The sequence below is a fragment of the Pteropus medius genome, unplaced genomic scaffold (genome assembly GCF_902729225.1).
Source record: "Pteropus medius unplaced genomic scaffold, Ma_sr-lr_union100, whole genome shotgun sequence".
Lineage (NCBI taxonomy): Eukaryota > Metazoa > Chordata > Mammalia > Chiroptera > Pteropodidae > Pteropus > Pteropus medius.
Window position 1 is genome coordinate 10,838,548 of NW_024354502.1, and position 15,230 is coordinate 10,853,777.

Consider the following 15,230-nt stretch of genomic DNA (forward strand, 5'->3'; position numbering starts at 1 on the left):
TGGAACTAAAATGGTCTCTTATCTCCTAGTACTGTGCTTTGGAAAGTAGTTCCTGAAATAAAGTACTTCTTTTTCATGGCAATTGTGTCACTTGGATATGGTTGTTTTAGGAAAACCTGGGACTATTCTTTTTACCCTGGTATTTTTGGAAACCTTGTTGAAGATCAGTTAACCATAGATGCATAGATTTATTTCTATTTATTCTATTCTATCCCATTGGTCTGTATATTTATGTTTATGCCAATACCATAATGTTTTGATTACTATAGCTTTGTAATATAATTTGAAATCGGGAGGTATGATGTTTTGAGCTTTGTTCTCCTATTTCAAAATTGCTTTGGCCCTTGAGGGTCTTTCGTGGTTCCATACACATTTAATTTTTTTTTTTATTTCTGTGAAAAATAACATTGGGATTTTGATAGAGCTTGCATCGAATCTGCAGATTACTTTGGGTAATATGGATATTTTATCAATATTAATTCTTCAAATCCATGAACATGAAATATCTTTCTATTTATGTGACAACACGACTGAACCTGGAGGACATTATGCTAAGTGAAATAAGCCAAATACAGAAAAACAAATATTATATGATTTCATTTATATATAGAATGTACGATAGTCAAATAGTCTCTCTCATAGAAACGGAGAGTAGCGTGGTTGCCAGGAGCTGAGGTTTGGGGAAATGAAGTTGACAAAGAGTGCAAAGTTTCTATTTTATGATAAATAATTATGGAAATCAACTATACAGCATAGTGCCTATAGCTAACAATATTGTGTTATACACTTAAAATTGCTTAGAGGGCAGATTGTTAAATATGCTTAACACAAAAAAATAATAAGAATATTAATAAAGGGGAAGGAGTATACTTTGGGGAGGATATATACTTTTATGGCCTTGGTGATGGTAGGTTATGGTTTTATGGGTGTGTATTTATCTCTAAACTCATCAAATTGTATGCATTAAATATGTACAGCTTTAAAAAACTTAAGAAATCAATGCTCTAAAATTTATTAATTTTTCCCAACTTATCTGATAACTTTAATTCTGTATATTTTTTCTAGTTTGAAACTTTGAGCTTCTTTTTCCATAATTATACTGTTTCTCTCTCTCTCTCTCTCTCAAATCAAAACAGTTTATTGTTTTTACCACCCGAGGTAGATTTTAAAGAAGCAATCTAGAGAGATCATAAGATATGTAATGACATACTAATAGTTTATAGTTTACTTGAACTAGTTTGTAATGAATATAATTTTTAAGAATAGTCTTTAGTGTTGAAAAAAGCTTCATCATTTTAATAAGATATGCAAAATTAAAGAAAAGTACAGAGCTGTGCTCAGGAAGATATCCCAGTTCGGTATGCCAAACTCAGCACTTGTCCTCAGTAATGTGCGATAGTCAATCATAATAGATTCACTAGACACTATTACTAATAATATGTTTTCTATTTGCAAAAATCAGCTTCAATGTTTATATAGAAGTTCTTAGTGCATTTGGAATATATCCGTTTACTTATGCTTTAAAAATAAAAAAAGAAAAATTTAAAAATTTACCTAACAGAATAATCCCAAATTGTGAATAAACCAAAAATTTTAAATAAAAGTATGAAATTTAATGATACAGACATGTGGCTACTTGCTAGATTTAACAGTATACTATAATAATATTTTATTGAATTATAATATCCTACATTTGATTTCTATATGTAAACTTTGTACAAACTTTACATTACTATTTTTATCCTTATGTAAATTTGACAATGATCATAAAATAAATGTTAAGTAATTGGTGACATGACTTTTATCTTAGTATCTTAATAATAAATTCTAAATAATAACAAACTAATTTATAATTTAATCATTACATTCTTTAGATTGCTGTATTAAGAATTGATGTGTATATTCATTATACTTTGGATAATAAAGACAAGTGATTATTGTGATTGTTTTATTTGTAGAATTGCTAATGATATTGAAGCAAAAAAGAGAATGTTATTGAGTGCTTGCTGCGTCCTGCTCATTATGCATTATATCAGATTAGACTCATATCACTACTATGATTTATAAATAAATAAAATGAGTTAGATAATGAGATGAAATAACTTGCCTAAGGCCCCACAGTTACAGATCTGAGATTTATAAAGAATCTGGCTACATTGAAACGTCATATGCCTTATCTCTACTTTAAATATATGACTACTTACATAAATATTTCATATTATAATTGACTCCTGTATGAAATTTACTATCTACTTTCTCAAATATGTTACAGTATGTTTGTCTTTTAAAAGTAATTTTTAACAAACATATGAATTGCTCCTTTCGAACAGGTATGGTTATGCTATGTTGAATTAGCAGTTCACGATGCCACTTTAGTCTACTTAAACATATCTTGAATATTAAATCTAGCTCTGTCTACAGTGATATTCATGAGAGCTTTTCCGATTTTGCAGGGACCACGTGTCTATAATTTATGGTGACTGCCACTAGATGGTGATGGTGTCATTATTCCCAAGTGGACAAGTTTTAGATACATTAAATGTTAAAGAACAAAATTCCTTATTAAAATTTTTATTGCAAAGCATAACAACATATTTTATATAAAATTCACAACTTGTCACAATTTCATTTGTTATCTGAATTTATTGAAAATATGAAACATAATATATAGTAATCTGTCCTTTTGGATAGTGCTTACTGTTTGCCTCTCTGCTAAGTGCATTTAATGTGTTCTCTCATTAATCCTCACAAATAAATATGAGGTGAATGTTAATATCATCAAATATATGTGGGATGTACTGTAAATTATGGAGCCAGAAAAGAAATATAAACATTCCAATTTGAAGCCCATATATATATATATCTATTCCTTCTGCTATGTATATAAATGTTAGCTTTTAAAAAAAATTATAACTAATATAAAGATATTATTTGGCAATACATTTAAATTTCTTTTGTAAATGTTCTCCAATATATGATAAGTTTTTGAAAACAGTAAATTTTATTTTAAATCATTCCTTTGACAGTAAAGAGCGTGAAACCTGGTAGGAGTCTCATGATTATTTTAGTATTTTCCCTAGGACACAGATCTTGAAAATATTCAAAGATGTGGAATTTATGTATTTATTAACGATATTAACTATACTTATCTGTAATACATCGTATAATATTGGAAATTTTCTAAAGAGTAGATCTCAAGTTTTCTTGCCACATGTACAAAAAAATGGTAAATGTGAGGTGATGGACATATTAATTAGCTTGATTGAGGTAACTTTCACATGTATACATATATCAAAAGATCACATTGTACATTGCGAATATATATAATTTTTTAATCATTCTTCAATAAAGCTGGGGAAAATGGTGTGGATAAAGATCATTTAGGTATTTGAAATTTGCCTTTGTTCAGTTCTGATCCTAGGTCTCAAGTTGATTTGACACCCATTATAGTCCTATATTCAGTGGCTGGTTCCAACTTTTAAGTGGGAAAATGTATAATCAGAAAAGTGTCCCAATACAAGTTTCAGCTAAGTATATGCATATTTCATGTCATTATCTAAGACTGGAAAAGAAATATTATATATGAAAAATCTTTAACTAATTCTAAAGAATCTCATTCAACAGATATAAAATAAAATGTCTAAGCAATAAGATATTATTGTGTTATAATATAAATTGGAAGCAATTTTTTCTTCTCAATGTTTTGTAAATTAACAGTGTGTCTTACAATCATTGACATCCTGGGTCAGTGAAATATGTCTTGCCATAACAAAAATAGACCCAAGTGACAAGTCAAATTTTGACTCTTTGATTTGAGGGTAGGGAAAATCTCTATGAGGAGGTAGTAATAGTTTTTCAAAGATTATATAGCAAGAAGGACTGGTTATGCAAACATTGATATGTATAATAAAAGCAAAGGTCCTATATTGTCATAGTTAAGGAAAGAAAGGCAGTTTAAAAACACAGAATGTGACTGGAACATTTTATGAAAGGGGAGATGATGTGTAAGTTGAGGTCCAAGAAGCAGGGAGAGGCCAGATCAAGTAGAGCCTTAAAGGGGTATGTTAAGGAGCTGGGATTTTTTCCATGTGATCTGAAAAATCCAAAAAGTTTTTAAAAGTCCAAACACCATAGAACTATGGATGCCATTTTCACAGTTTACATGTATTATGAAACTTGTTTTCTATCTTTTCTAAACTTTGCATCAAAGCAAAAGTAAATGAATAATGTAAAAGACAATCTTTCTAATCATCCTTCCTAAGCAAAATTACTTACATATTTGCTTTCATTCATATCCAGTAATAATTCATCTTGTTTGCTTCAGAGAAAAGGATTTTTGATAAGATACTTTTTTAAAAAACATTATGGCAAAACAAATGGAACTGAATTTAATATCATGGTTTTCATTATTTTAAAGATAAGAAATTACAGGTAGTTACTCATGAGAAAATGTAAGAATCAGCTAACAGGTGTCTTAAACATTTTCCTCTTTGCTTAAAATATCTCCTGAGGTTGTTTTTTCTTTTATTTTTGGTTTTCACAGCATTTAGATCCACTTTTTGTACTAGATACATATCCATTACTTTGGGGATTAAATTACAATTAGTCTCATCTCCCCTTAAAATAAATATCAAAAAGTTCTTGTTTACTTTGTTTTGAGCTAGAAAAACTGCTTCAGAATTTGACCATTGACTTATTGAGGAAAAAAAAAATGTTCAGCTTGAATTAAAGCTGAAAAAGAGGAGGCCCATGAATGTATCTGCTTTAGAGACTCTGAAACAGAGGTGGATGAGGTACATCTTTTCTATGGTTTTTTTTTCTTGATTTTCAGGTATGTCTGCAAAGATTTTAGGAGAGGAAAAAAACTATGATGTCATCAGATTAAAACAAAAAATTTAAATTTCTGGTCATATGAAACATAGAAACTGTAATACTATGATGGGATTCAAAATTGTAATAGTACTTTGGAAATTTGGCAATTTCCAGTAAATTTGAAGACATACAGGAATACACATACATATGTATGTGTATGTATGCATATCACACACACATAAACATACATACATACAGAACCTACTGGCAAACCTGGCTGACCCTGTCTCACTTCTTTTCCCCCGTAGACAACTGTGATTCACAGGAGGTTTGTTCCCCATTGCTCAGGGCAGAGATTTCCCTAGACTGGTGACTCCAGTGTAGTAGACTTTTCAGTTAATACCAGCAACACCAAAGACCATAGCAGGTGAGAAATGCTTGACCTCTGAATGTGCCAATCCTCCTAGTAAGAAATTGTGACATTCACATCTGGGTTCTTCACATTCTGGCTCCTCTTCCTTCTCTATCCCACAATCCTCTGAGTCAGAAAGGAGTGGACGCCAACACCATCACCACCACCACCACCAACACCACCACCACTACTATTATTATTACTACTAATGTTATTGTTTTGCTCTTGTATTTATTTATTTGTTTGTTTGTTTGTTTGTTTATCTCTTCTGAGAAAGAGGAAAGCAACCCATGACATCCAGAAACTAGTCTGGCTACACATTGTTAGGAGCTGGTCTGGTACTCACAGCTAGGTCTTGATCCTTTCCTGTTGAACAAAAACAATCTCACAGAACATATTATACAGATTCGCTCTGAGGCCAGAGTAAAGTGAGATAAAAAAAAAAAACAGACCATTTCTTAATCTTTTCTAAGCACAGAAAAAAACAAGATCACTCTACACAACAAACAAAACGTCCAGATATGCCCCATCCTGGCTAATATAAATGACTGTTGCTTCTTTTCTAATTATAATTTTAACTTCCTTCTAATTTTTTGTTCTCCTTCTAGATAAGATCCATTACAATACCCAATCATAAAATTTCCTTGCTTCCTAAGAGTATCCAATCCAGGGTAAAACCGTGCTTCCTTAAACCCTGCCCATATCACCAAATAAAATCACAATCCTGTAAGTCCTTCTACCACTCTCTTACTGAAACACCCTACAAGTACCCACAGTGTGTATTCTCCCTCATTGCAATGTTCAAGTACAGGGGTATCCCTGGTAACCTTTGGCTAAAGGGGATTGGCACGTTGCATTTTTATTCAAGGTATAATATTCAAAGTTAAAATCATGACTCTCATACGAATATAGAATCAACACCTGTCCTATACATTTACTCAATCCATTAAATAATAAGAGAATCAGTACAGGATAAAGCGGGTTAAAAGAAAACATTTTGAGGAACTGGCTCTTTAAACTCATTTTATAAAAAAAGAACAGAATTGTTAGAATAACTGGTAAAAACATTGGTCCTATAGAGATTTAAAACACAGAAAGAAAAGAAAAGAAAAGAAAAACAACTTTGGTGGTATTTTTCCTATTGAACAGAAATCTACAAGTTCTCTTATAAATTCGCATTTATTCAATGTTAAATCATAAAATCGGTTGTATGTAAAATTTCCTAGAATATGAAATTTCTTTTGTGAGTTTGCTAAACAGTATCTCTAAGAAATGTAAAAATGCTATGCTATATTTTTTATTGATATCCAAATTTTTTTCTTTTTCTTGACAGACATATCTACCCAAAACTTAGAAAATGCATAAATATCATAGGCAAAAGAGCAATGTCATCCATGATGGATAAACTATACATGTAGTAGATTATCCAGACATGGCTATGGGAAAATGTTAAAATTTTGGAAAATTAGCTTGAGGTATATAGTGTACCTTGCAGACAGCTGTCTTGCCATATAACTATTTTGCATGGTTGTAATCTGAATATTCATTGATGTTTCTCTCTGTGTTCCATAGATAATAAATTTTAGTCCAACCCCAGGTAGAGTAAGCTCAGCAAAAATAGTAACTCCGTTATTACTCACTTCTTCTCTTTAAGGGTTTGATTAAAGATTTTTTTCATGTTAAGACAAGTAAAAATTATACTGGGAAAATATAGACATTTAGAGATGTCTATGTTTTGTTACATATAAGTACTTAAGAGTTTGGGCTCTCTGATCAGATTGCTTGGAACAAATCCAGATTCTAACTTTTATTAGAAGCATGATCTGTGACAAGCAGCATGATATTTTCTCATCACTTCTTAGTTTCAGTTACTTACTGTATAAAGATGTTAGGAAGAATAAGGTTTTATTCAATGGAAATTTAAGTGCTAAGCTTGAAGAAGAGTATAGTGACAAATAAAAACACAATCCTGTCCTTCACGTGTTTTGCCAGCTAGTAGATGAGACATGGCTCATTTGGGGGAGAATTAAATAAGGTAATCATATGAAGCATTAAGCATGTTATATAATACCTGCTCAATCAATGTAAATATTATCAATATATAAGCCACTTTTTCTATTTTTTATATAGAAATGTCTAGGAAATAAATAAAAATCCTAACATGGCTTAAATATATTGTCCAATAATATTTTACAATATTAATTTTCTTAGAAAAATGTCTATTTCCATAGATTAAGCATACTAAAACTAAAAAAAATCTTAATTCATTACCTATCTAAATTTCAAATTAATGACCCTCAAATAAAGGAGCTTTGCCTGCATTTAGTTACCTGGGATACGCCTGGAAAAATCTGTTGCTATAAAATCTTAAGGAAACTGTCCTCTATGTTCCACGAGAAGAAAATGCAACTACTATACCCCAAAATATTCGCCATATTTTTCAAGAGAACGTTGGGTGAGTAAGATTGATTACAAAAATAAATACAAATTTGCAAATATCACTTTACCTATGTTTATGAGAAAAATAAGACTATCATCAAAATAATATGCATTTAAGGGCAAGTTAGCAATTAAATCTGGTTCATAATTATCTAATCAATAGTAGAATGAAAGGTTGTTTCTTGTTGTTCTTTGGCAGGATAAATTGCTGTGGCCTTAACTCCCATTTAAAACACTTCTCTTCCTGAGAAATATATATAATAGCACTACATTTCATCTCTTCACGGCACTGGGTTCGCGGCAGCACAGACAGTCTGCAGAGGCAGAGTGGACAGCAATTGTAAAGCTACATAATCTTCCCACAAGTTCAATTTTTGCCAAGTGATGCAATGCTAATCTATACATACGTATTAATGAAATATGCCTATACCTGCAGTTTACTGATTTGAAGATGCATGCAATCAATAAACAACAACAACAACAAAAAGACACTGAAGAACTAAATGCAGGTTAGATATTTGATCAATTTTGTTTTTTAGAATTTGCAGTCACAAGCTGTTTTCATGGACAGGCAAGGGATTCAAAGCCAAAGAGTTTAGAAAATTCATGGAATTCAGTATGTTTAATACCAAGTAACTGTTAAATATTAACACTAAATACTTTTTGAAACAACCTGATAGGAGATTTAGTATCTGTTTTCTCTTTTACTCTGCAAGTTTTTAAAGTTATAGACAGAAAAAAGCATTTATTTTGTGCTTGTCACTTTTATACGTATCCTATTTAATTCTTTCACTTGCCTTATGAACTAACAATTAGGATTCCAGTTTAAAGATAATAGACTTCAAAATACAGAGATGAAGATAACTTGGCCAAGGTCAGAGTTATAAAGGAAGCGGTGTATAAATGTGAAGGCAGAGCTTCTGCTCTTGACTATTTCTGTGCTGCCTTTGCAGTTCGCAGGCCGTCACCATCTGCTTCTGCAAGTCATTGTTTCCTCGCACAGATCTAACGCTAAGTGCAATCTTTAAATTATTTTCGTATTAGATATAAAGGCAGAATTGAGGTAACAACCAAACGTGATAATATTGCAATTGCACTAATTTGTAAAACTTGAATATATCTGCTATTTTTAAGCATTTAGCACACAAGCTTTATGAGGTTTCCTCATATCGAATCTTTGATTCTTTTCTTTTGGGCCTTATGGTATATCACTGAGTTAAGTCACAAACTTTTGTTGATTGACAGGATCCGTAAACTGATTAACCAATTTACTACAAATTATGGAGGCCCTAATTTTTGAGAGTGCGTGTTTTAGGAACTGGGGTTGAAGAAGCAAGATACATATCCTGTTCTTAAGGGACTCAGTCTGCTTAAGACAGGATTAAATTAATAATAACAATTCAGTGTAAAAGCACTAGGGATGTATTGGCAACCAAAAGGAAACAACTGTGATTTACGTGGGTAGGAAAAGGAGTCCTTGAAGTGTGCTGTCTGAATTCTGTTGGAAGGAATCTGTCACCAAAGGTGCAGGTCCATGTCACTAAATACATTAGGGGTGTTATATCGGGATAGCTTTCATGCATCTCAAATTAGATATATCTAAATTTGGTCTACAGCCATGCTACCCTGAACAAGCCTAATCCTGTCTGATCTTGGAAGCTAAGCAGAGTTGGACCTGGTTAGTATTTGGATGGGAGACCACCTAGGAAGATCAGGTGCTATAGGCGTAAAAAATAAAATAATAAGGGATTGTAAACTTACAAGGTCCTTGCAATCTGTGAGGTCAACCAAGGGTTGCCTTGCCTAAAAACAAACAAACAAACAAACAAACAAATAAATAAATTTGAATTCCTTTTTTCTCACAAACCATACTTTCTTCTTTTTTTTTTTTCTGTAAGAAATTGTTAGTTGCCAAAAGACTCATGAGTAGGAAGTGGCTAAACCCATCACTTAAAATAGTGACAAGTCCTATGCTTTCAGTATGGCTCCATAATGCTATATAGATGACTTCAAATATTTTTTCTCCTGTATCTCATTAATAATTTAGAAAAAAACTACCTCTTTATACATATTTAAGGTGATGTCAGAAATATCCCATAATATTGAATAACTGAAAATTAGATGCTTTGGAGCAATTTCTGTAAATATAAAATTTTTAAAAATACAGCCGTCTCAAAAATTTAATCTATGAAAAAGAAATATTAAAAAACACATTAATTTGATACTCTGTTCATTTAGCAAAGTGGTTAGGAATAAAGATTATGGAACCAGACCATATGAGTTAACAATTAGTTTGTCCCTAATTGTGAGACTACAAGTAAGCAATTTAACTGCACTATGCCTCAGTTTCCACTTTATTATAGTGAGAATTAAAGTGATTAATATCAATATGTTGCATTATATTATTATAATAAATTAAAGTGCTGAGAAAACTTCCTGTAACAAAGTAAGCATTTTATAAGTGGTAGGCATTATGATTATCATCATATTTTTGAAAAAATATATTAAAAAATCCTTTAATAGGTAGAATTTTAAATAATTCTTTGTCCATCTTGAACTCAGATTTCCACTCCAATAAACACAAATCATTTTTTAAATGTAATAGATTTATGTATAATCAAAATTCTTAATATTATAAATATCACCTTTTATACTTCTCTGCATCAAGAATTTTTATGTAAAAATAAACTTGATTTAAAAATAACATTCTACAAATATAAAAATCTAAATATTAAAATTTTCTTCTGGAGTATGCCTTACAAATATTAGTATTACATCATTGATCAAAACAACATCAATATGTAATTATTTTATTGATAACATAAGAAATAAACATTTAATTAAAAATATGTAGTCTCATGGATTAGATGGCTCTGCTCTTTTATTCTTTATTACAACTCCATGGATGGTTTTGCCACTAGATTGAAATAGCTTTTCTATTTCTACCTTTTTCATAGATTAAAATATCTAGAAACCTTTACATAAATTAATATACAAAAATAAAATGGGAATTCTTAGAGAAATGTTGCTTGATACTTTGAGCTTATCCATTTAATTTTTAAATTACATAATATTTGTCATAAAAGTACTTTTAATGATTTATCATTCCCTTATTCCTCTTTAAATATTATTGAATGCAAATTATTGGAAATAATTCTACCTTAAAATATTTTTTATTGTTAATAATAAGTGTCAATTCAAGCAACAATCCTTTTAATCGTTCCATTTTTGATGGCAACAAGGACATTTTTACAAGCTGGGCAATATATCAGTGTCATATCCTAATGGAAGAGATATGGTTATGGTCCCTCCTCTTAAAACTGGAGAAGAGAAAGGAGCCACAGGTACATTCTCTGACAGATTTATTTAAGAACATAATACAGATAGATTTTGTAAATATAGAATTTAAAAAATTTTCAAAGAAAAATTTGGAGCACCTCTGGGGCATGAAAAAGCCAGTTTGAAGATTACTGCTTTAGGGCAATGTCAAACTACAGATAGCAATCACTGATGGCTCTACTTCTTCATATGACTTCCCAGCTTTTCTCTACATCCAATCAAACTGACATTAATTTTATATTAGGAATGCCTTTTAAATTAGGGTCGTCTTCTCAAGAGCCACTGCCCTTGTGAGGTCACAAAATCATCATCTTTTTCCTGAAGTTTTGTAAGAGTCCTTTCTCTTGTATTGCATTGACATCGGTTTTCCCCACATTCTAACTGACCTCCTCCATAGTTGCCCCGATTTATCATTATTAAAAACAAATAGAAAGGATTATGTCAATTTTTTTCATATCAAACTTAACTAGCTTCCTATATTCAAAGTAATATACAAGATGTACTACAGAGTGTCCTCACCCCACTGATCCAGTTGAATCTTCCATCTCTTCTTTGTATGCATGCTAAAATTATAGCTCCTTCAAATCTGCCATTCCAAAAATACATCCAATGCTATCAGGGTCGTGAGACTTATCACGTCTCATTTCTATTCCCTTGGACTCAGGTTTTTGCTCTCTTCTTGCTCTTCTTTATCATGACTATATCTTAGCATTCCTTAAAAATCCAGGTCCACGCTTTTTCCTCACTCCCACTATACCAATTCAAGGCAAACAACAAAATATAACTGCCCCGCCTTGCAGCAAGTTTTAATTTCCTTTCCAGATTTTCATAATATTTGATTTTAAAATCAATTAATTCTAGGGTGATCATAGAAATTGTGCAATGGGAATTTTTCTTAGTTTAAAAGGACCATATTAATAGTTGTGTAATGCTAATTAGCCTAAATTGGAATAAACTACAACGTATGGTCACTCTGATTTTAGCAGATACCATACAGCAGTGCAATCGTCTAGTTGACTTGCCTTTCCTATTAGTCTAGGATCGTCTTCATGGTATATATTGTGTTCGATCAATACTTGTATCTTAGTATTTAACATACAATTGTGTCTCAATAAATATTTTGTAAACACAGATATATTAAAATCAGTATACGATGAGTTGTTTTATGTACATAAAACATTGATTAATATTGTAGAAATTCTATGGAATAGTTAGAGTTGTCTAAAGAATCATTCTTTCTATACTTACACTAACTTTCCATATTTTGTTATTAGTGGAAATTTTATCGAATTATGATATACTTATAGAAAAGTACAAAATCATAAATGCACTTATATTTATCAAATTTGATAAATTTTAAAAAGTGAAAACAACCATGAATTAGAAACCAAAGTAATAGATTGTTAGCAAAACCCTATGGATCTCTTTCTGCCTATGTCTAGGCACTACCTTCCCTACCTTCGGATAAATAATATTCTGCTTCTAACGCCTCAATTAGCTTTCCTACTAAATAGAAATTAAGTCATACTGTATGTGTTATTTTATATGGTTCTTTCTATCAATATTATTTGAAAACTTTTTGATAGTTTCTACTAAATCTGAAGGCTATGCATATTGTATAATTTAGTAATTAATATGTATCTGTATATGTACAATAAACACACACATATTCACCAAAGACATGAACAAAATATTGTGAAGCACTACTTATAATTTTCTCAAACTTGAAATAAATTAAAATTTTAGCACTAATGGAATTTAGTATACTCCTGCATACTCATGTAATGAAATACCATACAGAAAACAGAAACCATATGCAATAATGAACAGCTCACAATATATTATTGAGTGAAGTAATTCATATTTCTCCTTAACTCTAATGTAGGTGACTTATAATTATTATAAATTCTAAGTTTTAAAAATTAAGCCAAAAATATGCTATTAAAATAAACTATTCAAGAAGATACTAACATATGTGCTGTGGCATTGAATTTCAAACAAATACTCGATTTCCTACTAGCCATCAAAATTATAAAAGTCTTTTAAGCTAGCCCTTTCAGGCTATCTAACCTTTAATATACATGGATGACTAAGATAGATAAATAGATAGATAGATAGATAGATAGATAGATAGATAGATAGATAGATAGATAGATGATAGATAGATAGGCAGGCAGGCAGAGAAAGACATACACATAGGACGGGGGTGGGAAGGGAGATGGAGAGAGAGAAAAAGGAGGGAGAAAAAAAGAATATAAATCTAATGGTATATAAACATCATTTCAACAGGTAATTTAGACAAAACCCCATAGCTTTCTATTTACATGTTTATTTCATCAAATATGCTTTACATATCATTGTCTAAAATCTCAATGATTTTTTATAAACATTGAATTCAACAATTTAGTAATTTCATATATAGGAATGACATGCTCCATTATAAAGTTATATTTCTCATATTGGTATTTCTATTTGAAGATTAAAGATAATCATTAGCAAAATATCTTTAAACAGTAAGTTTGCAATTTTACCATAAATTTATAATAATAATTTTAAGACATCTACTTATAGGAAAATGCAAAATCACCTGCAGCTTCATACAAATTACAGAGAAATGAATGGTTATAATGAGTGTTTTACTGAAAACAGAACATTTGAACATTTGGAGTCAGATTTGTTATATACATTTTCTTTAAAAACCACTGTTATATACATTTTGCTTTTATAACTAATTATTAAAAATGAATATTCACTTGTATCAGCTTTTACTGAAGAAAAAAAATATACCCACTGATGTAGCAATAGGTTTTCAAAACAAATAAAGTGCCAGTGAAGCAAAATGATCCATTGCTACAACACAGTGAGCCAAGGTAATGCATTATTAATGTATTATGGAAGAATTAGCTTTAAGTTAACGTTAAAACCATGGAGAAGAATACTGTTTAGGAATAATCATGAATGCTGTTTTCACAAGCAAACTGGATTGTCCAGTTGTATCTTACAACTATTACTGTATTAGTACTGAGAAGAGATCTATTACATGTAATTTAAGAAACGTAATGGAGAGTTAATAGCAGTGACATTTCTCATAGTAGTCAAAAAAACGTGAATTATTTGAATACAAAGAAACTCCAATCAAATGTTTCTCTTGGGTTAATAATCAGCAAAATGCATACTACAAAAAAAAAAAAATAGAGAAAATGCTGACACAGATCAGGCATGGTGCAGAAATGCCTTGAAAGTGAAAGTCACGGATGTCCCCAAACATAAATGCTAATGAAAAATGCTCTGGGTGCCAACTTCTACACTCGGCTTATTCAACTGTAAATACCATTTTGGCAAAAGCAATTTTTATACATGAAATTCTTGCTTAGAGTGGATTGACATATAGAAAATAACAGAAATCCAAGTGGAAATAAATGAGAGTTATTGGAGGATTTTAGGATTTTATCTGCTAGAAAGATAAAATTTGAATTTGTTTTCTCTTGGTATTAAATTTTCCCTCCATTAGTTCCTTATTTTTTCCCTTCCTTCCTTCCCTTCTTCTATTCTTTCCTTCCCTCTATTTCATTTTCTGCTTCTTTATCTGCGTGCCACACAGCTTTTTCCATGAGAACATAACAATACAGTTAAATCACATTTTTTGAAAAATGTAATTAATTTGCTTGCTCATTAAACAGACATTTATAGAGTACAATTTTGGAAGGGAATAAAATTATGAATAGAAATATCTTCGGTGTTTAGGAAACTTATAGGTTAGAATCTCGAATTGAATAAGTAAACTTAGAAAAAAGTTGTTAAACGCACTGGTAAACATGGTTTTAGGGTACAGTCCTAGCATAGCAGCACAAAGAAATAACTGATCAATTCTCTCTGAGAATGTTCAGAAAATATGGTAGGAAAGGTCATAAGTGGGTATTTGTAAGGTAAACAGGTATGAATATAAGATGAATATAAGGAAAAATGAGTAGTAGTATACTCATCCCAACTTATAGTTTACTAGAGGAAGTAATCCATAGGTGAAGTTAGCCAGTCAAACAAGCATTTGGTTTAAGAAGGTTTTTATGCCATTTTATGTACTTGTACTGTAGACTATAGGAAATACAGAAGCAATGGTTAGTTAAATCATGAGGTTTAGAAAGGATACAGTCATTCTACAGAATTCCAAACAATATATGCAGATGCTCTACCCATCAGAATATAGAGCTTAGTCCCTCTCCTCTTGAGA

The 15,230-nt window shown here is 30.8% G+C and overlaps 1 pseudogene; it reads left to right on the plus strand.

Moving 5' to 3' along the window:
• The first annotated feature begins 9,271 nt into the window (after positions 1 to 9,271).
• Positions 9,272 to 9,390, plus strand: LOC120595838 (uncharacterized; annotated as a pseudogene).
• The last annotated feature ends 5,840 nt before the right edge of the window (positions 9,391 to 15,230 follow it).